The sequence below is a fragment of the Crinia signifera genome, chromosome 6, assembly GCF_055691185.1.
Source record: "Crinia signifera chromosome 6, ASM5569118v1, whole genome shotgun sequence".
NCBI lineage: Eukaryota > Metazoa > Chordata > Amphibia > Anura > Myobatrachidae > Crinia > Crinia signifera.
The window spans coordinates 246,224,641-246,252,603 of NC_139222.1; the positions used below are offsets into that span (position 1 = coordinate 246,224,641).

Consider the following 27,963-nt stretch of genomic DNA (forward strand, 5'->3'; position numbering starts at 1 on the left):
TAGGTTCAGTTATGTGGTGGTACACAGTTGTTTCTGATTGGCAGGCACTAGCACTGGTTTTGCCTATCTATTTGACCATAAGTAATTTGATTTGGTTCTGGACCACCAGCCCAAGGTACTCCTGCATGAGCCCCACGGCACCCCAAAGTGCTTAGGCAAAAAGTTTGGGAACCGCTGTCATTCCCCATAGCGATACTGAACTCAGAGGAGTCACCCACTAAGCACAGTGTGTATATGACAAAGAAACTATTAAAGTTTCTCTCTATAAAAATAAGAAAACCAGCTTTACCGGGGACAGGTTGCAGAAATAAAGGAGATGTGTGAATATTAATACAAAATAATAATAAAATAGGTAAAAACACACAAAAAGGCAACATGCATAGAAAATACAAATTGATATTGCGGCATAAAATACCTGATCCTGTGATCACACCGTACTAGAGACATCTACTGCTACCAGTTAATGAAGGTCAAGATGGTGAATTAATGAATAAGGCATCAGTTCTGCTCTCCAGCCAAGTGGCAGACAGACCTCAGTAATTAGGGGGCGGGACCTATGTGAGTAGAGATTTTCTGCCGAATGAACATGCAATGTAAGGGCCTCCTAATAAATATGTTATCTTCCTTATTGCAGCAACAGAACCTGGCACTCAACATAACATGTCAAACACTCATGACTTGCTAATCTTCTTAGCGTTCCAACAAACTCGTAACCAGCACACAGTTCAATTATAGCATACAGTGAAGGTACATGTGATTGTGCCTCCTGAATAAGATACCGAGCTATTGGGAAACCTTACATCACATAATTTGCTCTGTAAATGACTCGGTTCAGTTATTTCTGTGCTTCCCCCAGTCTCTGGGCTAAACGGAATATGTATAGCACTGAATGCCAACGCGCCAGGAAAGCAGACTTCTATTTGACTAAACTCACACTCAAGAGAACACAGCTTAGCAATTTGCTAGGAACCTGTGACGTTTCAGCCATTAAAATAACAGCCTAGAACACCAAATGGGAAAAGATTTTCTGCCTGGCACACGCATGTTCCACTAATGTGGGAGTACGCGAGACGCAATACAAATTAATGCCCAGACACCCTCTCCAAAATGGGTACTGGAGTTCCCAACATCTGCTGGCGTTGTTCCGGGGCTCCAGGGAATCCACTGCACATATGGTGGCAGTGCTCTCTCATCCTGCATTTTTGGTCAGAGATCCTTAGATTATCTAAGACTATTCTTGGCGATCAGATCCCCACCGACCAACTATTTTGATTGTTCCGCCTCTCCCCAGCCCCACTCTCGAGAGATAAAAACTCACTGCTATGCCACCTGAACAACGCCGCTAAGTCGGTTATCCCGGTGAGATGGCGCTCCTCCTCTCCTCCAACAATAAAGGACTGGTTCAAAAAAAAATAGACGGTACTTGTTTCCTAGCACGGCGCCCGTCGGGGTTGATCGCATGCCTTAAGTTTAAGGTACTTAAGGCATGCGATCGACGCGATGGACCCGATTTTCTGTCAATCACCAGTTTATTTGCCGGTAAAAGAGAAAATCGCGTTGATCACATCCATCGCGGGCCATTATAATGGGTGGCGATGCGGCCGACGCAATTTTCCCATAGAGAATAATGTTAAATAATTTTTAAAGTTAAAATCGCGTTGATCGTGTCTGTGCGATCGACGCGATTTTACATATGGCCAATTTCTCATTGTATATGGTTATAAAGTATGGTGAATGCCCCCCCATTGTTAACGCCACCCCACTATTGACGCCAACCCGAAGCGTGGCGAGCGCAGCGAGCCCGCGAGGGGCGGCGGTACGTGTCCTCCGACCTTTTCATACCCCCACTATCCACGTTGGCGTGGAGTTGATTTTACAAAGTGTGGCGAGCGCAGCGAGCCACTGAGCCTGAAGTGTGGCGAGCGCAGCGAGCCCCGTGAGGGGACGAGTATACCTGTGAAGTTATGCGCGTCCGCTCACCACGCTTCGGGCTCGGTGGCTCGCTGCGGTCGCCACACTTTATAGAATCAACTCTGCGTCGACGTGGATAGTAGGGGTATGAAAAGGTCGGAGGACGCGTACCGCCGCCGCTCGCCACGCTTTGGGTTGGCGTCAATAGTGGGGTGGCGTTAACAATGGAGGGCCATTTCACCCATCAGGGGGGGTTTGCTATTAAAATGGGGGGGTTTGGGGCTTTTTACATTGAAATCAATGTAAAATTGGGTCTCAGGGACCATTTTACATTGATTCCAATGTAAAAATCACGTCGATCGCATCGCATGCGATTTGGTTGGCATGCGATGTGATCGATGCGATTTTTCCGACCCGATCAATACAATCAAAATCGCGGGCGCCGTGCTGGGAAACAAGTACCAAATAGACTTTTACATGGACATGGAGGACATCCTATCCTCTGTCGATGACAGATATGCCTAGTTTAGGAATACCTGGTCCCGTTGGCTGTTTTTCAGAGATACCAGGACCTATAAAGAAATGATGGCGTCCCAGTCCTCTTAGTATCTCCCCTTCCCAGCGACTTGGAACTCCTCTGCCCCTCCTCTTGCTTACTTTTCTGCTGACCCTTTCCTCGGTTGATAATGTTCGACTGTTTGTACATGTATTTTCACATATATATGACCAGATGTTTTATCTTTTTTTAATGTCATACTCACAAACGTACCGAGTACCCCTTCCTTTCCCCTATCCTTTCTTTCTCCTATCACTCTTTCTTTTCTCTTTTTACATACCATTGTTTTCGCACCAGTTTTTGTGTACATTACTTTGCAAATATATTATTCTCTACTTGACAACCTTGTAACTGAATTAGACTGTATGTGCTGTACCTAAAATCAATAAAAATGTATTTTGCAATAAAATAACAGCCTAGTCTTAAGCTGACCAGACACTGGTAATTTTACCCGATATCACCCGATTTTGATGCATCAGGCCGAGAATTTGTGTAAAACAAAAAAAGTGGCATTGTGTGTAACAAATTGCAATTAAGTAATACCTCAATGTAACGAACATATAGTTCTATGACACACTGGCCGGCTGCTCCCATTTAATATGCATTGTTAGCAGTTCTTACAGCCTGCAGGTCTCTCGCACACTCTACAGGTGAGACGCTGACGTCATGCAGAGCGTTAGGCAGGGTGTGTAGCAGGAGCGCTGAGGTTTTAACAATCTGTAAACAAAGAAGGAAATTCCACCTTGTTCCAATTCAGATATTTGTGGGTATTCAATCTGGGATGCTCCGAAAGTTGAAACAACCCGACAGTCAGAATACCGGCTGTATTCGTCGGCTTCTGACACCAATTCAATGAACCCACAGTCGAGTGTCGGAAAGTCCTAAAACTAGTGAAAACGTCCGTGAATGCGACAATCTGCGGCCGTTTCTGACAAAACAGATCAGACTTTACAAAAGTCAGATCTGACAGCCTTCAATGCTGTCGATAACGGCAGCATTGCTTTTGTTAACAACTGCATTGAATAGGCGAGTGCCGATATATCCCATCAAGAAATACTCCTCAATATCTTTAAAAGGTATACACGATGACATATCGTAACAATATTGTCATGTAAATGGTCTACATCATTAACCATTTGTGCTCCCGTGGGTCATTAGAGATGTAATTTGTGGTCTGTACATGCTGGATGACGGAGGATATCGCTACTGAAAGCCATGCTAAGGAATGGCCCTTGTGCCCTCGCTCAACGCATCTGGCATCAGCAAGTGTTTACTTGCCACTGCCAGCTACCCCAGCGGGTCCTGTCTCTCCCGATATCACAGTCTGTAATTATCATCTAATGTGTACACAGCATTGGGTACACACTATGCAATATGTTGTTTGAACAGCTGAAACATATGACTAAGTGGGGTATGCAATCTCCCGCCCAATCTAGTGCCGACGGGGGAAATAGCGGCGGGGCCCTATTCAATGCTGTCTTTACCCACAGCACTGAAGAGGGATCACGGCAGAAAGAGCCCGACTTTATAACAGCCGTGGATTGACGCGATACCGGCCGCAGATCGCCAATCCACGGCTGTTTACGCGGACACACACCCTTTTTCGCCGATCAGCAGGTGGGACATTGAATCCCCCTGACGATTTGTTGTGGGGCAAATCGCAAACGGGCCTGGATCACGCCTGTCGGGAGGGACAGCCAGCCATGACCCGGGATTGCATACTCCCCAATAGTCTGTACGCACAGACAGGTGCACTATATCGTTCACAGACGTACTGCATCAGCCCTGCAGCACAGTGACCAACAAATAGCTGGCCGTAGTAACCAACTGCTAATAACATTACACCAGTGTGGGCAAATTGAAATGCCCGTCCAGTTGTGATGTATGGCCAAACACTTTGACCTATTAAAGATCAAGTATAATTCTTGAATTATTATCAGTTATTTATCTAGTACACCTAGATTATGCAGCGTATACACAGAATATTTGGGCGTTCACATCAGTCTCTTCCCCAGTGGAGCTTAAAATCTATATTACAATTCCCTACCGCCTTTTGTCAGCAGCCAGTAACTTTAACCGCTGCACCAACTGTGTTGCCCAAGTACAATAAATATCTATTCACCTGGTTACATACAATAAGAAATCTAACAGGCAAGAAAATACATTACTTCAAAATGATTTCTAAGGCAAACCATTGAGCCCAGTGACAGGCAAAGAGAGAAATGTGGTGTTAAGACACTACTACAGGTTGAGTATCCCGTATCCGAGTATCCGTTATCCGAATTATTCCGAAAACCATACATTCCAGAAAGTGGAAGAAAAAATATTTTTTTTGCTAAAAACTCATTGGGGACATTTGTAACAGCACTACTGGTGACATGATCTGTAACTGGCACTATATATGTGCAAGAAAATGATTGCTTGGCATTCAAATTCAATATCTGATATAGTACACAAATTTTGTTTCATGTTTTGAAACCTTGTTTTTTGAACAAATAAAATATATTTGTCTGTATTTTATGTGGTAATAAAATATATTTGTGTGTATTTTATGTGTTTATACAGCATACATGCAAGATACTTCAAAATACATAATTGAAATATTAAAATATTCCGAAATACGGAATAATCCGTTATCCAAAATTCTCCTGGTCCCGAGCATTTTGGATACGGGATACTCAACCTGTACTATATAAAATCTACACAGAAGATCCTGCTAAGGACACTGCCCAGAATAGAACACAGGTATCTTCTGCCAACGTCATCTGTAGCATTTGAGAACTCAATGCCACGTTCGGTAGTTAAGTTAAAGCATTTCTTTTAAATGTTAACCAGAATATTTGCTATAAAGTTGCTCTTTGTTCCCCATTGTCAAACATTCTGTCATGTGATCCAACCACCCAGCCAACCATCAGGGATTAGCCTCCCTCCTCCTACTGTCAGCTCACACAGCAAGGTCAGGCCGAACACAACAGCTGATATTGCACAACGCCGTAGGTTCCTTACACTCAGGTTCACTGGCTTGGGTACTTTGCATCCCCAAAAAATCAATATCACCGTTTCCAGGAAAAATCATTCAGCCACAGAGGCCACAAGTGCCCATTTCTACAACTCTAAACCTAAAAGTGGCACAATTAAGATGAAGACTAGAAGTCACTGAATACTATAAGATACACTTGCCATTTTGGCATTACAGAAGCCAAGGTCTATTGTATAACCCAGCCATAAATATTAAATTAAAGTAAACAAGCTCATGTTACATGCCGTTAACCTTGTCAGGTAAAGCAAACATAGGTGTAAGGAAGCCTGTTGCTGACAGGAATAGATTACATGCTGTGTGTGCAGTGCAGCAAGATTTGTTGGCTCTAAAACGCTGTTTAGAGTTGTGGCAAGAACAGTGGCACACCGATGTGTGGGGTCACCAGAATGGTGGCACCACTACACTTTGAGGCCATCAAAATTGTGGCATACCAACATTTCGAAGCACAAAAACAACAATACACTGATGCTTGGGGTCACGAGGATGGTGGGACGCCAACTCCACCAGGATGGTGGCAAGCCAACACAATGGGCCGTATTCAATACTCTTTAGCGAACTGTGACGGTAAACGAGCAGTGCTGATTGCTCGCCGTCACAACTTGAGGGTCAGTATTCAACTGCACACGCCGTGGAAACGGTGCGTGCGGCCGCCAAAACAGTGAGGTTCGCAACTGAATACAGCGGGCTCCCTGCATTAGCCACGAACCTTGCAGTTTGAGGGAATCCTCATCAGCAAGGATTCCCCTGGAACATTGAATAGGGTGATCGGCCAGTGCGGGAGTTAAATTGCGAGGGTGGCTTGTTTTCGGTGATCCTCGCAGTTTACCCCCCTCGCCGGATGCATTGAATACGGCCCAATGACACCTTGGGTCACCAAAACGACTTCAAACAAACACTTGTGTCTCCACAGTCAAGTATTTGACAATTTACTGCCAATAAAGGAATCGAGCTTACCATTATGAGATGTGTGGCCCCATTATAATCATCTCATCCTATATCTCATATTTCAAGGACGGCAGAAAAATAAAATGTTCAGCACCAAGCCCTATATACAATTCGGCCCAAGATCTGACCTTGGTCAAGGGACCTCGTACACGTTGTAGTGGATTTCCATTTTTTTTGAGTGCATTCATAAACGAGAGGCATATTGTGTGCTAATTACAAGATAAAAGTCATCTAAAAATGTTACTATATGCAACAACAAGTGTTAGCATAACAAATAGGTCATGAAACGCTATAATCTGCAGCAGTTATTGCAGTGGATATGAATGATCTCATACTGGAGTTACTACCTCTTCTCAAAGCTTCTATCTGAGCTGCACAGTAACAGATCTGTCACAATGAAATATGAAAGCAGTATGAAGTCTTCTTCGGAGAAGGTCAAGTGGCAAAATATAAAAAAAAAAAAAGTCTACTATAGGAAGAAAAATGTTGTATTTCTGTAAAATAGTATGTTCATTTAAATATAAATGTATTTTTTTTTATATATATATATTTTTATTACAATACAAAATGTGTTGAAACCTAATAATGTGGACCAAGATATGTAGAAAGCTGCAGGGTTCAATCTCTTTTTTTTAACACTGGCAAAAGAAAGTATTTCCACAGTATTTGGTATTTCTTACTGTGCTTCGAACCAGATCACATTACGGGGGGGATTCAATTGTTTTACCTCACGGCTATCAACTTGGGGGTGTAAAACGGAGCAATCAAACCATTATTCTGTTTAGATGCTAGTGTGTGTGTGTGTGAGAATGTGAGTGTGTGTGTGTGTGTCCCAAATTCCCAATGATTGCTTTTAGAGGCTTTAAATACTAACGAGCGTCTAAACAGAGAAAACATTGATTTACTCCGCTCCACGCCCATCTGTATAAACACGCAGCATGGGCCGCATGGTACAATCGAATCGCGCACTATCTGTGACATACTCTCCAGTCTGAAACTTGTCAGGAGATGAGATACAACTAGGCCCCAATACACTGGGCGATTCAGCTACAATTTGGGCTCTTTTCCTGCGATCGCGGCAATCAATTGCAGAAAAGGAGACCAAGCTGCAGGTAAATGACAGCAGGTCCGATGTGAACGAAGCGCATCACACCGGACCCTCCCGGCAGGAGAAGCAATCTGCAGGACTGCTTCCGGCACCGAGCAGGCTCGGCTGGGATTGCATGCAATATATCGTGCCTTGAGCTACCCGGGACCTCAAAGGGAGCAATGAACGCGACTTCTCCAAGGGGGAAGTCACCGCAGTGTATGGGGGCCTTATATAGCGACTTATCTATTGTGGTATCCGGGTCGTTAACTATATCGGCAGCAGCTAGGATTGGCTAGTGTGTATGGGGCTTAACACTGAACTATTAGCGGATATTACATAAAAGTAAACTCTTCACATAGTATACCTGCTAGTTTTTCTGATGTACTTGGGACAGTCCTGGTTTGAAGACTAGGCGAGAGGTTTGGGTACATTGAACGCAATGATACTTTTGTCCTAATTTCCTGTGTGTGTAATGTACGGAACACAGGTCAATCTGGCTAAACGAGTGTGATTAAGATCTTTTTAAAAGAAAATCTGTGTTCTAATCACATTCTACACACAATGTTAATAGACTTGTATGTCCCCTCCCGAAACTTTAACTGGGTTCATTTTATTTCTGATTTCTGTGAGTCCAGACATGTATTTATATCACATTAAGGGCCTTATTTTGGTTCATTCTTTCTGACAAAATCCTTCTTAGATGGGCAAAACCATGTGCACTGCAGGTGGGGCAGGTGTTACTTGTGCAGAGAGAATTAGATTTGGGTGGGGTTTTACTTCAAAGTGAGATCTATATTGCAGTGTAAAAATAAAGCAGTCAGTATTTTCCCTGCACAGAAACAAAATTACTCACCCAAATCTAATTCTCTCTGCATATGTTACATCTGCCCCCCTGCAGTGCACATGGTTTTGTCCATCTAAGAAGGATTTTGTCAGAAAGAATGAACCAAAATAAGGCCCTAAGTGACTTTAAAAGGAGCTGTTTCCAGAACACAGACAAGCGTGGATCTTGGATTCTACCCAATTTTTCTATATTGAAAGTGTCTGAAAAGTACACAAGGAAGACAGGAAGAAGCAATTACCCTAGTCACAGTTGCATGAGGGCGCATGCAGCGCAACACATTGTCTAAAGGCGTAACTTTCTCTTAACGCCAACATATCACTGCATTGTGTTAATAGAGGCATTTTAGCGGTACTGTTGCTCACAGCTTTCTGCATGCTGATAAATGTAAACCCCCTGGCTGATTGCTACAGGTTACAGTTCCATGTTATTAAATCAATCATCGGATTATGGTTTCTTTATATTTTAATAAAATCTCAAGTCGCCAGAGCATTGTACTACAAATACTACCTTATCAGAGGCCAGGGAAATCCGTGTTGGATCCTCCAGTAAAAACCATAGTTCTTAGAATATCACAGCAGTCGACGTTTCGAAGCAGAGACTCCGATGTTTAGAAATTCAGCCAATGAATGCTGCCTGATAAACCCTGCACTTAATATAATTAAAAGCTAAATATGGGCTTGATGCAATGTATCTAAATAATGAAGTAAGTATTGAAGCCTTGTTACGTATGCAAGTAGGTGGACTGTATAGTAGCTTCAGTACAGATTGAAATAAAACAGATACACATTCATAACATAGACATTTCCATCCTGATTATATCTTTGTTCCGAAAAGTCCAAACACCCCATACCAAAGTGCTAGAAACAGGTAACATTAATAGTATGCTACCCATCAAAAACGCAATAATAATTACACAATAACATAAGTTATATCCATGCTGGCAGCTGTCGCATCAGGCACCACCTAGTGGTCGCTGTCTCACAAAACACTTAAATCCCCCTATAGAGGTAAGGAGCCGCTTAAGACTTATTATATAGAATATTAAAAGTAGACTGTTCGTAATAATCTGCTGTAAGTGTCACTCCTATGCAGCAGGTTGACATACTAGGTCGGGGAGCATTTCTTACTGAGTAATGATGACAACCGCGCATACTTGTTTACAGAAATACAGGAATATACATATATTGGACGATTTTGAGCTGAAATCCATTCAGTTAACTCGTTTGAGAGGCTTTCAGCTCGAAATACGCCCAGTGTGTATGGAGGAGCGATGATTGGTGAGCAGTCCTGCATCATCGCTGGCCCCACCGCGTCTTTCTATGGAAACTCGTCCACCCCTGGGAAAATCTCTAAAATGGATGAGAATCGTTCGGTGTGTATGGGGCTTCAGTTTTTCGACCTGTAAAATATCCAGACCAGAATAAGCTCGACGTAGGAAGCTGTCAGGAATGGAGTGGGCAGATCAGAATTCAATGTTATCAGAGGGGAACGTTAGGTTAACAATGAACAATGTATTTTACATCCTTGGGTTTATTTGGAGTACATTAATAGATCTACAACTGGTTAACAAACATGACCTGCAGCTACTGATTACCTGACCCTGGTCCCAGCTCCTAATACACAGTAGAACAAATGGACATTAATAAAGAGTTTCAATGTCAACAGTAGGAGATCCAGGGTTTTTACCTCGTGGACCTGGGTCAGCGTCTGTGTAAAATGGGTAGCGGAAGGGTGGAACACGGGGAGGACCTAGGTGAGGGGCAGTGTAAAACGGTATGCCGGGTCATCCGACTGTGCTCCTGTTTACAAAAATGGGGCAGCCCAACCTCCGGACCGCATTGTCCGGCAGACAGTATGGAAGTTGGGCGGGGGGGGGGGGGGTCACACAGCCTTCACTGTTGTCTGCTGCTCTATGCAGACAGCAGCGGAGCCAGGGAGGAGGTGAATGGATGCCTGTATGTGGCATCCATTAACCTCTTGGACGGGGGGTGGGGGAAGCGGTGCACGGAGGCTGGGGGCAGCCCAGCAGCTTACCGTGCTCGGAGATGATGTAATCTCCAAACGCCATCCCCGTTTACACTGCGGGTCGGCACCGCAGTATAAACAAGGAAAATTCTTGATCCGACCTGGTTTGGAACCATGTTCCAAATACCGGGTCGGATTCAGGATTTTGGTGTAAAAGGGGTATTAGAAAGTTCTGGTGGCAAAAATGTGTTAAATTAAAAACCTCACACACTCACACTTGCCCAATGTTAAGCTGGGCATACACTGGATGATATATTGATAACGAAATGGATGATATCGATAACGATATATATAGTCCAAATCGCTTAGTGTGTTCCCACTATATTGCGACCGATGCGCCCCGTCATCGGTACATGCAGCTCAATCTGATAATATTGTCAGAGACTGCATGTAGAGAGCGGAGGGCGTGTGACAGCACTGACCAATATCGGTAAGTGTGTATATATTATAGTGTTCATTCTAGCACCCGCTATCTTTGAAAACCCATGCAGTTCCTCTTCCCTGCCTGGGGTGTCGCTGTCTGCTGTAGTGCTTCTAGCACAGTGTGATCTGTATATCATCACTGATATGCAAACCAGACCTGTGCTAGAAACACCACAGCAGACAGTGACACCCCAGGCAGGGAAGAAGAACTGCTTGGGTTTTCAAAGGTAGCGGGTGCTAGAATGAACACTATATTATATTGTTTCCCCTGCGGCACAGCCAACTTAAGTTTTGCAACAGATTATTTTTTTCTGTAAACTCAATGCTAATACCAGAATCATTCAAACAACTTACAGCTGTACCCTGTTTTTCCCGATGTTTTATCAATGTTTTCTTATTGGGCTATCCGATTTGGATCAACCGATAAAAAAAAAAAAAGTTCATCCCGACAAACACAGGTTCAGTAAAACCTGTGATTTCATCTACCGCTTGAGGCAGGTGAGACAAAATCACGAGGCTAATAGGATACTGCAGGATGGATCAAATGATCATATAATGATGCAATCAGTTTGAAGCATGCAGAGATTTGGGCAAAATAAGAATAAATGACTGTTAAAAAAAAGGGGGGTTGGATCACAGTACATTAGCTTATGTGTTGTGCAAGCGGTGTAGAACTGTGCAAGCATACCCTGTAGGTGCATATGATCTGTGTACTGGCCATGCTTAGATACACTTCACACATTGCAGAATAAACAAATCGGGGGAAATTTACTAAGATGGGAGTTCTAGGTCAGATGGGATGTAGCTATGGGCAACCAATCAGCTACTATCTATTATCTCCTAGAAGGCGCAAAATAATTAAGAAGTAAATTCTGATTGGTTGCCCAAAGCAACATCCCTTGTCAAACAGAACTCCCATCATGTACACAGATGGGGATAAATTGTTGAGGCCTTGTCATGCCACTAACGTCCCTGCTCAGGACGGACGATAGAGGATGCACAATCTGACTACTCTTGTCTGGCGCATGTGCCGCTCAGTAGAGAACCCCCCATTTCTCCTACTGCATGGCTGATACATAGGAAGAACAGGATGTGCCTCTGTATGGTCATTAGTTCCTAGGGAATTTATGATTTTAGCAAATAGAGACCCCCACTGAGTCTAGGGGCCTGATTCTGGTTCACTTGCAAAAGCAAAAATCTCTCTGTAATGGACAAAACCATGTGCGCTGCAGGTGGGGCAGATGTAACACATGCAGAGAGAGAGTTAGATTTGGGTGGGGTTTGTACTTCAAACTGAAATCTAAACGGCAGTGTAAGAATAAAGCAGCCAGCATTTACTCTGCACAGAAACAAAATAATACCCAAATCTAACTCTCTCTGCACATGTTACATCTGCCCCACCTGCAGTGCACATGGTTTTGTCCATTAGAGATATAATTTGCTTTTGCAAGGGAACCAGAATCAGGCCCTAGGTGACTGTCCATCTCTGTGTAGACATATTTGAAATATTCCAGTGCTGAAAGATTTTAAATTGAATTGTTCTGGTGTTGCGTTTCTTTGTACTCTGCAGAACGGGAAACCCTACCGATTGCTTTCACGGGCACTGCGGGGCACCAATAAAATATTGCAGTAGAAAGTAAAATCACTTGCGGTCGTCTATAACAAAAAGCAGCATTTCATACGGCCTGTGAACAAAGCTAAAAGCGCAGCGAGTGTCATGTGACTGGAAATGGTTTGTCAACAAATTCTGCTGCTTCAGTCTCAGGATAAATTAATGATAAATCAATCCCTACTTTTGTAAAATCTGCAAAATTGTAACTCAACTTCTAAATCATGTTGTAAAGAGAAAAAGTACCCTGCTTTGAAACATACAGAGAAAAGTGACTTCTAGTAAAAATATATTGTATATACGACACGATTCATATCATCCTTTAGAAACACAGCCATCGCCAAGATTACATGAGTGCTTGGTGCCACTATGAGCAGAATATTAAACACATACTTCCCAACGGACCCTATTTTTTTTAGGACAGTTACGCTTATTGTGACTGTCCCGCTTTCCATCTCACCTGCAGTGGGAGGAGGGGGTGGCAGTTGGAAGTCCATTGCTGCTCTGATTAGCAGAACAGTGATGAATAGATGGTGTGCCGGTTCCCCCAACTAAAATGTTAGAGGTACGATTTAAACCGGGACACATAAATTACAAAGGTTCTAAGTAACTAGAGATTTGGGGTGCGCCAGTGATAATTAGGATGCTGGCGCCAGAATTCCGACTGCCAGGATGTTAAACGTAGATTTACTGGGGCAAGTTAGGGTCAGGTGGGGGAATGGGAGGTTAGGTTCAGGCACTAGGGCAAAATTTAGGATTAGGCTGTGGGGATGGAGGGTAAGGCACTACCGGGGGTTGGGGCTAGGCAATAGCGGGGAGGGTAAGAGTAAGAGGGGTCCCGGATGACTTGCAGACAGTTGGGATCCCAACTTACAGAGGCTGCTCTCCATCGTTGGGGTCCACAACCCCACAGAGGGAGAACAGAACCTGTGGCGAGCACAGTGAGCCAACAAACCTGCAGCGAGCCCACTAGGGGCTTTGATGCGCTTGCCACCCTGTCAGTGTACAGGCAGTTGGGATTCCGATGTCGGTATACTGAATGTCAGAATCCCAACTGTCAGACCGGCCCACCAGAGTAATGCTAAGGTGGGAGGGTCAGTGTTAGGCTGCGGGGAGGGAGGATTATGGTTAGCGGGGGGGGGGGGGGGGGTAGAGGGAAGGTAAGTATACTTACATGACCCCTGTTGGGAGTACCGGGGTCGGCATTATGAATGCTAGCATCCCAACCACCGCTCATCCGTATGTATCCCAGAGAACCTGTATAATTCATGAGTGTCACAGTTGGGGGACGGTAAGCCTAGTGATGTATCATTACTGGCCAGATTGCTTAATGAATAGATTGACACAATACTGGAACCTGAAGTCTGATCCAACAAGTTATCCAATGAGAATAGTTAACAGTTACTGCATCCCCCTCTGTAAAGTGTAAGCTGTTTTTGTACTGCAGGCTTGGGGTGTCCGATCTCTCGACCCCTGTACTGGTCATTATAAACCATCCCAGACAGATTTTATTTATATAATATATATATTTCAGAGTTTTGCATGCGTACAGTCATAGCATTTTGATCATCGGAACAGCACAAAATGCAAAAATAATATCAAAGCTTATTGTGATATTTTACACCTCCCCCCCCTAAAAATACAATTCCCTGAACTTCCACAATCTAATTATACCTCATTATCCAGGATGTAATTATAAGGCCAGTACAGGTTGTCACTTAACACTTTCATTACTGAACTAGGGCATTACTGTAGTGGTATCTGCCACTCTGCAATGTGCGCACTGTTTTCTCTGGTAGCAGTTCTTGTCCTGAATGGGGGATTGGGATAAGACCTGACAGATCTGAGCCCTGTGGGGAGATGATCACCCTTTGATCTCTTGTGGCACCGCACATAGATGGCATTAACCCTGGCATCTCCATCCAACTACCAGAGATACTGGCTACTACATCCCATTTGAATAATGCATCTACATAAACTACAGAGTAGGCAGCACATGCAAATTCACTGATGCGAAAGATTGTACATCCTATGCAAAATGCTGTGTAATAAAGTGGCAATACCAACCGTAAAATACATATATTATATGTATCATTGCTAGGTGCTTAGCAGCTGTGCATAGTGTGATGTACACATACAATACTGGCATATATCACACTGCGGTTACACTGCCATGCAATGGGGTTAGATAACACACAATATATCATTAGCATTTACGGTAGAGGAAGAGGCGTGTCTGAAGCCCCCTTATTAGTGATTACTATAGACTGGTCTGACCACCACAGTCACTAATGTTAATTCCCCACCTGTCTAAAGCAAAGAGCGGCGTTAACCCCTTTGCAACCGGTGAGTCCTTGATACATTGTAGCATCATGTGGCCAAATAACAGGTAAGCACAGTCCTCCCTGGGGATAATATGGAGAGATGGTACAGCTGATATTGGTGGGTCTCCAATATAACCCTGGTGAGGGGGATATATTATAGAACAATGCATAGAGAACATAGGAGATGCCATAACCTTGTGTGTGCAGCAATAGGAAGCGCACAGCAATGGAGCATGCTGCATACAGCCTCATTGTGCAGATCAGCCCCTTTCCAAGTGTTGCATGGAGCCACAGGAGAGAAGGAAGGTGCCTGGCACAGGGGCACACTGACTATAACAGTCACATACAGGTATATTATACAGGAGTAATTGCGCCTGCTCAATGTCACCTGTGCAAGGACAGCATGCATGCCCAGCCAGCCAGTGACATGGGAGATGACAGGGAGCCCAGGGATCAGAGGACACAATGTTAGGTGGAGAATTCTGAGCACAGGTCAGCAATTACAACTAACACCCCACCGCAAGTCCCTGCTGCCACCTGGGCAGTGCCACCTGTCCCTTACCGTGTGTCAGCGCAGGTAGAGCAGCTCCCGGAGCCCAAACTCAGCAAGCGGACGCCAGGGTGATGTGTCCGGGATAAATCCTGCCGGTGACCCCCCACCTCAGCTCTGAGCTGTCGCTCTTACGTGCTCAGGAGCAGTGTATGTGCGCAGGTTCCTCCAGTGTACTCACAAAGACAGGGAAGGGGTGAGCACCCAGCAGTAGCAGCGGCACACAGGTAGCGTCTCGCCGGCTCCCCCTACTGGACGAATCTGGCTCTGCAGGAGATAGCGAGGCTGCACAAGCAGGCCCATAGTAACACAGTCAGAGCATTATACACAGTGCCATATTAATAGTGTGTACATATGGTAAGATTTAGCTTTCGATGTTCCCGATATAGTGAACATCGGAAGCCATATCACATGCTTTTTTAGGGTTTGCAAGCCCGATGCGCACTCCCGTGAGCAGAGGCGGAACTACCATTGGTGCAGCAGGTGCATTGCACCGGGGCCCCTAAGGATTAAGGGGCCCACTGCTGCCACCCACTGGTGCGCGGCATATTGTGAGCTAGGGTTGGAATGGAGGAGGGGGCCCAAATTGAATTTTGCCCCTGGGCCAACCACTCACAAGTTCCGCCACTGCCCGTGAGAGCGCAAATAGGCAGCCAGATAGAGAGGGCAGGCAAGACTATATAGTGCAGATCTGCACTATATAGTCTAAATTGTGCCCCTCTAGCATCTGATCTGATCGCATTGGGACTCGCATCTCATGGCAGGATCTGCCGTGTGTACACACATTAAGCCTTCGGGGGGCCCTGGGCACTTTAGACAGGGGGGCCCCCTTGCACTTGTCATTACTGGCCGCAAACTGCATGGGGGAATATTACACTGTCAAAACACAGAGTAAAGGCAGTATAAACTTGGTCAATGGGTAACTGCAGGGGATATATAGACATACAGACATACATACATACATACCTACCACATGAAAAGCCTGTGTTTGTCCCTCTGCACCTCTGTAGGAGACCTCACAGTCCCAGTGCGGCCTCTGATTAAAAACCCTCCCATGACTAGACTGCTGCTACTGTTCTCCATGGGCCTGAGGAGCATGTAATGAGTTCCACCAATCAGAGCTCAGTACAAACGTTTCAGCCTCTGCCTTCTGGTGCAAAGTGTCATGGGACTTCGTCAACCAGTAATGCACTGCACACGTGGCTCTCAATGCTCAGCACCATTAATCATTGTCACATTGGCAGATAGGTGAAGCTGCAGCACTACCCCACTCCCATGCACAAAACCTTTAGCTAAAAAAAATATATATATATATATATTTTTTATTTCTTTTTCAAATACATGCCAACCACAGGGGGCCCAGGGGTACTGACCCCTTTTGCCCCTATTATAATCCGGCCCTGATTATACATCTACTGTAGTCTGTAGGTACACATCTTGGGGCAGATTAACTGAACCTCTGAGAGAGATAAAGAGGAGAGGGATGAACTAGAAACCAATCAGCTCATAAATGCCATGTTACAGGTGGTGTTTGAAACATGACAGGAGCTGGCTGGTTTGTAGTTTATCTTTCCACATTTTAGCACTCTCCAAGGTTTACTACATCTGCCTCATAGAATGTGTGTTTTGAATGGGTCCAGGTGTCATTTTGTGACTAGACAGTTTGGAGGGAACGGCTACGTAAACCCGAAGCGTGGCGAGCGCAGCGAGCCCGCGAGGGGCGCCGGTACGCGTCCTCCGACCTTTTCATACCCCCACTATCCACGTCGGCGTGGAGTTGAGAATAGAAAGTGTGGCGAGCGCAGCAAGCCACTGAGCCCGAAGCGTGGCAAGCGGACGCGGATACCTGTGAAGCCCGCGAGGGGACTCCGGTACCTGTGAAGGTATCCGCGTCCCCTCGCTGCGCTCGCCACACTTTCTTCGGGTTCACGTTTATAGTGGGGGGGTGCTTCACATTGTAAGCACCCATTAGGGTGCTTAAAAGCACCCTTTATGGTGCTTATACGATCTTTCATCGCATAGGGGGCAAAAATCGCGTTGCATTGCATCGCATGCTACGCGATGCATGCCATGCGATGCGATATAAACATCGCGCGATGCACATCGGGGGCGCCGCTATAATACACAAGTACCCCCCCCCCCTTCTGAAAATCCTGCGTTTGCCCCTGTGTGCGGGGCAGGCAGGTCACAGTGTGTGTGACCTGAGTAGATGCTGTGGCATAGGTATAATGGAGCATCACGGTGTGTGGCATATGTATACTGGAGCATACCGGTGGGTGGCATAGGTATAATGGGCATCACGGTGTGTGGCATATGTATAATGGGCATCACGGTGTGTGGCATATGTATAATGGGCATCACGGTGTGTGGCATAGGTATAATGGAGCATCACGGTGTGGCATATGTATAATTGGCATCACGGTGTGTGGCATATGTATAATGGGCATCACGGTGTGCGGCATATGTATAATGGAGCATCACTGTGTGCGGCATATGTATAATGGGCATCACTGTGTGCGGCATATGTATAATGGGCATCACGGTGTGTGGCATATGTATAATGGAGCATCACGGTGTGCGGCATATGTATAATGGGCATCACTGTGTGTGGTATATGTATAATGAGCATCATGGTGTGCGGCATATGTATAATGGGCATCACGGTGTGTGACATATGTATAATGGGCATCACGGTGTGCGACATAGGTATAATGGGCATCACGGTGTGCGGCATAGGTATAATGGAGCATCACGGTGTGTGGCATAGGTATAATGGAGCATCACGGTGTGTGGCATATGTATAATGGGCATCACGGTGTGTGGCATAGGTATAATGGAGCATCACGGTGTGTGGCATATGTATAATGGGCATCACGGTGTGTGGCATAGGTATAATGGAGCATCATGGTGTGTGGCATATGTATAATGGGCATCACAGTGTGTGGCATATGTATAATGGGCATAACGGTGTGTGGCATATGTATAATGGGCATCAGGGTGTGTGACATATGTATAATGGGCATCACGGTGTGTGGCATAGGTATAATGGAGCATCATGGTGTGTGGCATAGGTATAATGGAGCATCACGGTGTGTGGCATAGGTATAATGGGCATCACGGTGTGTGGCATATGTATAATGGAGCATCCCGGTGTGTGGCATAGGTATAATGGAGCATCACGGTGTGTGGTATATGTATAATGCAGCATCACGGTGTGTGGCATATGTATAATGGGCATCACGGTGTGTGGCATATGTATAATGGAGCATCACGGTGTGTGGCATATGTATAATGGGCATCACGGTGTGTGGCATATGTATAATGGGCATCACGGTGTGTGGCATATGTATAATGGAGCATCACGGTGTGTGGCATAGGTATAATGGAGCATCACGGTGTGTGGCATATGTATAAAGGGCATCACGGTGTGTGGCATATGTATAATGGGCATCACGGTGTGTGGCATAGGTATAATGGAGCATCACGGTGTGTGGCATATGTATAATGGGCATCACGGTGTGTGGTATATGTATAATGGGCATCACGGTGTGTGGCATATGTATAATGGAGCATCACGGTGTGTGGCATAGGTATAATGGAGCATCACGGTGTGTGGCATAGGTATAATGGGCATCACGGTGTGTGGCATATGTATAATGGGCATCACGGTGTGTGGCATATGTATAATGGGCATCACGGTGTGTGGCATATGTATAATGGGCATCACGGTGTGTGGCATATGTATAATGGGCATCACGGTGTGTGGCATATGTATAATGGGCATCACGGTGTGTGGCATATGTATAATGGGCATCACGGTTTGTGGCATAGGTATAATGGAGCATCACGGTGTGGCATATGTATAATTGGCATCACGGTGTGCGGCATATGTATAATGGGCATCACGGTGTGTGGCATAGGTATAATGGAGCATCACGGTGTGGCATATGTATAATTGGCATCACGGTGTGTGGCATATGTATAATGGGCATCACGGTGTGCGGCATATGTATAATGGAGCATCACTGTGTGCGGCATATGTATAATGGGCATCACTGTGTGCGGCATATGTATAATGGGCATCACGGTGTGTGGCATATGTATAATGGAGCATCACGGTGTGCGGCATATGTATAATGAGCATCATGGTGTGTGACATATGTATAATGGGCATCACGGTGTGCGACATAGGTATAATGGGCATCACGGTGTGCGGCATAGGTATAATGGAGCATCACGGTGTGTGGCATAGGTATAATGGAGCATCACGGTGTGTGGCATATGTATAATGGGCATCACGGTGTGTGGCATAGGTATAATGGAGCATCACAGTGTGTGGCATAGGTATAATGGGCATCACGGTGTGTGGCATAGGTATAATGGAGCATCACGGTGTGTGGCATATGTATAATGGGCATCACGGTGTGTGGCATATGTATAATGGGCATCACGGTGTGTGGCATATGTATAATGGGCATCAGGGTGTGTGACATAGGTATAATGGAGCATCACGGTGTGTGGCATAGGTATAATGGAGCATCATGGTGTGTGGCATAGGTATAATGGGCATCACGGTGTGTGGCATATGTATAATGGAGCATCCCGGTGTGTGGCATAGGTATAATGGAGCATCACGGTGTGTGGTATATGTATAATGCAGCATCACGGTGTGTGGCATATGTATAATGGGCATCACGGTGTGTGGCATATGTATAATGGAGCATCACGGTGTGTGGCATATGTATAATGGGCATCACGGTGTGTGGCATATGTATAATGGGCATCACGGTGTGTGGCATATGTATAATGGAGCATCACGGTGTGTGGCATAGGTATAATGGAGCATCATGGTGTGTGGCATATGTATAAAGGGCATCACGGTGTGTGGCATATGTATAATGGGCATCACGGTGTGTGGCATAGGTATAATGGAGCATCACGGTGTGTGGCATATGTATAATGGGCATCACGGTGTGTGGTATATGTATAATGGGCATCACGGTGTGTGGCATATGTATAATGGAGCATCACGGTGTGTGGCATAGGTATAATGGAGCATCATGGTGTGTGGCATAGGTATAATGGGCATCACGGTGTGTGGCATATGTATAATGGGCATCACGGTGTGTGGCATATGTATAATGGGCATCACGGTGTGTGGCATATGTATAATGGGCATCACGGTGTGTGGCATATGTATAATGGGCATCACGGTGTGTGGCATAGGTATAATGGAGCATCACGGTGTGTGGCATATGTATAATGGAGCATCACGGTGTGTGGCATAGGTATAATGGAGCATCATGGTGTGTGGCATATGTATAATGGGCATCACGGTGTGTGACATAGGTATAATGGAGCATCACGGTGTGTGGCATAGGTGTAATGGGCATCACGGTGTGTGGCATAGGTGTAATGGGCATCACGGTGTGTGGCATAGGTGTAATGGGCATCACGGTGTGTGGCATAGGTGTAATGGGCATCACGGTGTGTGGCATAGGTATAATGGGCATGACGGTGTGTGGCATAGGTATAATGGGCATGACGGTGTGGGGCATATGTATAATGGGGATCACGGTGTGTGGCATATGTATAATGGGCATTCGGATTGTCACTAGCTATTTATCAGCAACCTCTACCTCTTGGCATGGGATGTAAGAACCCACAGGACGCCATATGGGAGATGGGCACTGGGTGATAGACCCGAGATTCCTATATAGGATTATTTATATTGTATGTACTACAACAGCCTCAGAACATGTGAACATGAAAGGAAATCCCCTCAAATTAATCTACACATGATACCAACACAAAGTCCGCACAGCCAGGCCTAGACCCTGAGGAATAGAGTCCTCACCATCCATTCTGGAGACCCTTCTACGTCATTCGGCAGCCCCTACCAGTCTCCTCTGGGCCACTGCAATGATGTCATGGTGACACTGCTCTGTTTAATGGCAGTTAGGAGCGGCAAAAGACAAGAGCAGGTAAATATGAAAAGGAGCCAGACAGACCCTGTTTACTAAGAGTTTTATTTCACATGGGATGTTGCTATGGGCAACCAATCAGATACTATCTACTATCTTCTGGAAAGTGCTAAATAAATAAGAAGATTCTGGGCGAAATGTAATAGGGTGCGATTTTTAGACTAAAAAAAAATCGCACCAAATCGCACCTTTAAAAATCGCATTTTTTGCCGCGAATTCGCATATGTAATGAGATGCGAATTAGCGGCAAAAAATGCGATTTGCCGCGATTTTTAGTCATGAAAATGTGCGCATTTTCATAAATGCGATTTTGTTCCAAAAAAAAAAAGGAAAAAAAAAAACGGCGTGGGGTCCCCCCTCCTAAGCATAACCAGCCCCGGGCTCATTGAGCCGGACCTGGTTCCAAAAATACGGGGGGACAAAAAGCATAGGGGTCCCCCGTATTTCTGAAACCAGCCCCGGACTCTTGGACCGGTCCTGGTTCCAAAAATACGGGGGACAAAAAATCTGGGGGTCCCCCGTATTTTGAAACCAGCACCGGGCTCCAACAGCCCGCGGTGTCATGCCACAGCCGGGGGACACTTTTTATACAAGGTCCCCCGGCCAAAACATAAGCACCGTGGCTGGTCAGCCTTGGACGGGGTACCTGGAGGAGTGGGGACCCCCCCAATAAAGGGGTCCCCCCCCCCCAGGCTTCACCCGTCCAGGGCTGAAGCCCGGGGCTGTCACCGGCATCCGTGGCCAGTGGACGCCGGCCTGATAGGGTTAAATCCATCATACATATCATTACATTGCTTTTTACTGGCGAACTACAAGTGCCAGCAGACCTCCCCCGCATGCTGGGACTTGGAGAACCACAAGTCCCAGCATGCGGGGCATTAATGGGCCCGCTGGGACTTGTAGTCCACCTGTAAAAAGAATGTTTATAAAAAACACACACACAGAGAAGTACAAGTTTATTACACACACACACCTCAATTTTACACCAGCATACTTACCATTCCTGTATCCAGCGCTGGTCTGGCTGCTTCACAGCCGGCTCCCCCCGCACTGACAGGCAGCGGGGAGAAGCGGCTGTCTCCGTCGCTTCTAACAGCCTCTGTAGCGCTGTCCGAGTGCTACAGAGGCTGAGAGCGTGATTGGCTGAGCTACAGTATGCGTCTCCATGGAGACGCATAGCTCAGTCCTGATTGGCTGAGCTATGCGTCTCCATGGAGACGCATACTGTAGCTCAGCCAATCACGCTCTCAGCCTCTGTAGCACTCGGACAGCGCTACAGAGGCTGTTAGAAGCGACGGAGACAGCCGCTTCTCCCCGCTGCCTGTCAGTGCGGGGGGAGCCGGCTGTGAAGCAGCCAGACCAGCGCTGGATACAGGAATGGTAAGTATGCTGGTGTAAAATTGAGGTGTGTGTGTGTAATAAACTTGTACTTCTCTGTGTGTGTGTTTTTTATAAACATTCTTTTTACAGGTGGACTACAAGTCCCAGCGGGCCCATTAATGCCCCGCATGCTGGGACTTGTGGTTCTCCAAGTCCCAGCATGCGGGGGAGGTCTGCTGGCACTTGTAGTTCGCCAGTAAAAAGCAATGTAATGATATGTATGATGGATTTAACCCTATCAGGCCGGCGTCCACTGGCCACGGACGCCGGTGACAGCCCCGGGCTTCAGCCCTGGACGGGTGAAGCCTGGGGGGGGGGGACCCCTTTATTGGGGGGGTCCCCACTCCTCCAGGTACCCCGTCCAAGGCTGACCAGCCACGGTGCTCATGTTTTGGCCGGGGGACCTTGTATAAAAAGTGTCCCCCGGCTGTGGCATGACACCGCGGGCTGTTGGAGCCCGGTGCTGGTTTCAAAATACGGGGGACCCCCAGATTTTTTGTCCCCCGTATTTTTGGAACCAGGACCGGTCCAAGAGTCCGGGGCTGGTTTCAGAAATACGGGGGACCCCTATGCTTTTTGTCCCCCCGTATTTTTGGAACCAGGTCCGGCTCAATGAGCCCGGGGCTGGTTATGCTTAGGAGGGGGGACCCCACGCCGTTTTTTTTTTATAAAAACACTTTTACACATTTTTATTAACAGAACCATGCACAGATCTCAATGATCTGTGCATGGTTCTGTCAAATTCGCCTGTCAGAACCTGGTCTATTTTTTTTGCGATTTTTGGTAACATTTACCAAAAATCGCACCCTATTACATTTGCGAGTTGTATACTTTATAATGGGAAAACATCTGGATGCGAATTGAAATGTGACTAAAAATCGCACTTCTAAAAGTGCGATTTCGCGGTAAAAAGTGCGATTTTTTACCGCGATTTTCAACCTATTAAATGTGCGATTTTCGGAAAATGTGCGATTTCGGCCGTTTTTGACCAAAAATCGCACATGTCTAAAAAATCACACCCTATTACATTTCGCCCTCTGATTGGTTGCCCATAGCAACATCCCATGTGAAATAGAACTCCCATATTAGTAAATACCCCCCCTCCTATCAGCCAATCAGTTCATGTAATTTCTCAGACACACAGGTAGACATATCATACCCACATGTATGGCGCAGGTATAAAGCTTCATGCTTCACCTTTACCTTCACCCCCATAGTGATCCCCGCTATAGCACATAGTGCATCAGCCTAGGGTTGATGATCGATGTCTCTCCACTGTGCATGCAGAAGATCTCGCTAGCATCACACAATGGGCCAAATCCGGTACTTGTTTCCTAGCACGGCGCCTACGATATTCAGTCGTATGGCATTGTATAGCATTGCATGCCATATGCCCGCATGCGATGCAATGTGATTTTAAATTGTATAAGCACCCTAATGGGTTTTTTCAATTTCAAAATGGTCCCCCTATACGATTTTTAATTGTATAAGCACCCTAATGGGTGCTTACAATGTTAAAAGCACCCCCACGCCACCCCCACTATGAACGCCAACCCGAAGCGCGGCGACCGCAGCGAGCCCGCAAGGGGCGGCAGTACGCGTCCTCCGAACTTTTCATACCCCCACTATCCACGTCGGCGTGGAGTTGATTTTATATAGTGTGGCGAGCGCAGCGAACCACCGAGCCTGAAGCGTGGCGAGCGGCCGCGTATTACTTTACATGTATTCCGCATCCCCTTGCGGTGCTCGCTGCGCTCGCTATGCTTCGGGCTCAGTGGCTCACCACACTATATAAAATCAACTCCACGCCAACGTGGATAGTGGGGGTATGAAAAGGTCAGAGGACGGGTACCGCTGCACTCGCCACACTTCGGGTTGGCGTTGATAGTGGGGGTGTCGTGGGGGTGCTTTTAACATTGTAAGCACCCATTACGGTGCTTATACAATTAATAATCTTATATGGGGGCCATTTAACATTGAAAGCACCCATTAGGGTGCTTATACAATTTAAAATGGTATACAATCGCATTGTATGGCATTGTATGCCATATACAATGGTATACGATTGTAAAATTGTATAACATCGGGTGCCATCGCATCGCATCCCAGTGTAAGGCTTATGGTATACGATGCGATGGGCGCCGTGCTAGGAAACAAGTACCCCAAATTCTCTAAGCTTCAAAAGTGATAAAAATGGAGAGTCAGGGGCGTAACTACTGTAAGCCAGCCCCAGCAGCCGCTTGGGGGAGCAAACAACAGTGGGGTCTGTGTGGGCACCGGCACCCGCTCGACGCACCGACATGCTGCTACTTGCCGCTGCCCCCTGACTGAGCACTGGAGGCGAGTCATCCACAGCATGGGTGCGGCCTTGATTCAATTGACTGTACACAGAGCCAGCTATTGGATACTGTGTACAGGTTGGGTGGGCGGATGGGCGTGCTGGGGTGGCCTGGGATGCGTCGGAGCCAAGGAAAGCAGCAGTGTATGCTGGTCTCACTTCCTCTCTCCTGCTTCAGCTTCTCCGTTATGCGTGTGACGTCATCATGTCACACACTGGAGAGGAGCCGGGAAGGGGGGGGGGGATCTGCACTATATAGTCAAGGCAGCCAAGACTTTCTGCCTTGCGATACGGGAGCGTGCATCAGGATCGCATCGGGATCGCAAGATCTAAAACCCTTGCGATCTGAATGCGATCTGCGATGCGATGCTGTATCGTCAACATCGGGAGGCAAATTGTACCGTGTGTACACACTATAAGTATACTGTATACAACTTTTAGTTTGTGGACCTGAATTTGAAAATATATTTAGAAAAGACTGTCTGAACAAGGGCAAACTGTGCTCTCAAGGGCAAACTGGTCCGACTTGTCCTTAGGACTAGTTGTTGTTTTATTGTTTTTGCTCATTTATTTATTATTTTATTTATTTGTTTACAGTTTGTTATATAACACAGCAGATTCCATTCCATTTTACAATAGGAAACAGTGATAAGACAAACTGGGCAGTAACAGACCAATAGGTAGGAGGGCCCTGCTCGCAAGCTTACAATCTATAGGGATAATATGAGGGATACATAAGGATAGGATTCTATAGCATGGCAGTCCCACCAGATTGCATGGGGATTGCACCCCATCAGTCCTGATGGGGTGCAATCAGATATGACTGCTACCGGAGGTTGTGTGGGGGTTCTGGAATAGGATAGGCTTGCTTAAAGAGGTGAGTTTTCAGGAGGTCATTCTGGTTGACTCGCAAAGATGCAAATTTCGCAGAATGCAGCAAGTGCAGCAAAAGTGATCCCTAATGCTTGATATAGGACATGGTTTAACTATATTATACTTCATACTAGTTTACTATATACACACGTCTACAACTCTCTAATACTAAATGTCACTCTTCTGTTTGCAGGGTTATCTGACATGTGACCTCTTTCCTACAGTACATGCCATGTTTACCAGCCTGCTGCTTGCTCAGTATTTATTTGTGCAAACAGACCAGACACACAAGCACTGAGCGATACTATGTAGGCGTTTATAAGGAAAAGGTACAGTTACAAATATATACATATGCCCCAACCGGTAGTTCAGATTTTATCATATAATCCAATTGTAAAGTCCAATGGACGATGCTGATGATAGATAAATAACTGGGACTAATATGTTACCTACAAATGTACTAATTAAATCATCAATAAGTGTACATGTCAGCTGGGAAATGCTGCTGTGGCCTTGGTGCTTCACTGCCCTATGCTGCTTTCTACATACTCATCTTGCTAAATGTATAGTGTATCGGAAGCACTGGCATACCTCCCAACTTCTATGCAGGCGGAGGAGGGACACTCGGAAGTGGCCTATAGGCGTGGCCTTTACTTGCGTCTCCCCCATGAGGCCACGGCCTCATTTTCGCCACTGTGGGGTGTGAGCTGCTGGCTATGCCCACAGCCCCTCCGCCTGCTAGAATAGACGCTGCGCAAAGCGTCTACTCATTGATGACAGGGGGGGACTCCCAACTGCCCCCCACCCCCCTGCCGCAGGACACTACCGGCCGCGGGAGGGATGTGGGAATGTTCCAGAAAACCGGGACATTCCCGCGAGACAGTTGGAAGGTATGCACTGGGCATATGTTATACATTCCGGATGTGGTTGGACGTTGGAGTAAAGGCCCATACACACTGGGCAACTTTGAACTGAAAGCAGCTCCATTTACTCGTTTGAGCGTCTTTCACCTCAAAAGCCGCCAAGTGTAAATGGGGCAGCGATGAGCGCTAATGCGCGCTCTGGCATCATCACCGGCTAGGGTTGCCATCTCTCCCGGATTTCCGGTATTCTCCCGGAATCAGTGGCAACCCTCAAGGAGGCTTTTCCAGTCACCCGGATTCCGGGATTCTCCCAGAATCTGGGTGACTAGAAAAGCCTGCAGAGCCTCGCTCCCTTTCCCCGCTCACTGTGGCTGCGTGCTGTTAGCGGGGTCTGGTCGGGGCTGATTGCGGGGTCTGGCCAGGTCGGAGTTCGCGACATCACCTACACGCTATGTAAACCAGCCGAATCAATGCGCAGCGTCCTCATGCCCCCATCGCAGCAGCAAGAATATAGGCCACACCCCCTTTCAGTTAGGACACGCCCCAAAAAATTGCTGCACCCTGCCCCAGCCCGGTGTCAGCAAATGTTGGGAGGTATGGCGGCGTGAGCATGCCCGTGGAGTGGGGTGAACCAAAGGAGCAAGCAGGAGGCAGCTTACCGCTCTAAGGTAACCGCCATCAGTATTGGCTGAAAGTAAAACTAATTGTATTTACTGTATGTGCCTATCATTGCATTTATTATATTCATGCATGCCATCCACATGTCACATCATGATGACATGCATGAATATAATACATGTAATAATAGGCACATGAATACATGTTGATACACCTACTTTTTCAATGCCACGCCCACTTTTCATGAGGGTGAGATGATTGGGGGGGGGGGGTCTCCAGAAATTTATGATGTGAGAGGTGGCAACTCTATCACCGGCCCAGTCGCCACTCATCTGCTGGTGGACAGCTTTCCATACCATCTTCTACGGAAAGTCGTCCTCCTCTGGGAAAATTGCACAATGTGTATGCACTGAGAGATTTTCAGCCCAGTGATTTACCCCATTATCACTGTTCATACACACTGTGCAAATTCGCCCAGTGTGTATGGACCTTAAGACTAGAAATGATGGGCAAATTCTGCCACGGCCTGGTGGCTTACCCATATCGGTACTTTTGTACTTTCACGGCTCCCACGATGTGCATCGTACAGG

At 46.3% G+C, this 27,963-nt stretch overlaps 1 protein-coding gene and 1 long non-coding RNA gene across 4 annotated transcripts in view; one reads left to right on the top strand and one right to left on the bottom strand.

The window, feature by feature from the left end:
* The window catches only part of SEMA4G (semaphorin 4G), a 221,122-nt gene extending 205,604 nt beyond the window's left edge, over positions 1 to 15,518 (bottom strand). The window contains exon 1 of one of the 3 annotated variants that reach the window (XM_083149232.1): positions 15,330 to 15,518. The gene's annotated coding sequence lies outside the window, so the exon portion shown is untranslated. Of the gene's footprint in view, positions 1 to 415; positions 507 to 13,617; positions 13,717 to 15,329 lie in introns of those variants that run through there. The other 2 variants (XM_083149233.1, XM_083149234.1) reach the window with 2 other exon arrangements.
* The window catches only part of LOC146009151 (uncharacterized), a 41,344-nt gene continuing 27,050 nt past the window's right edge, over positions 13,670 to 27,963 (top strand). The window contains exon 1 of the long non-coding RNA XR_014444619.1: positions 13,670 to 13,734. This is a non-coding gene — a long non-coding RNA (uncharacterized LOC146009151). The remainder of the gene's footprint in view (positions 13,735 to 27,963) is intronic.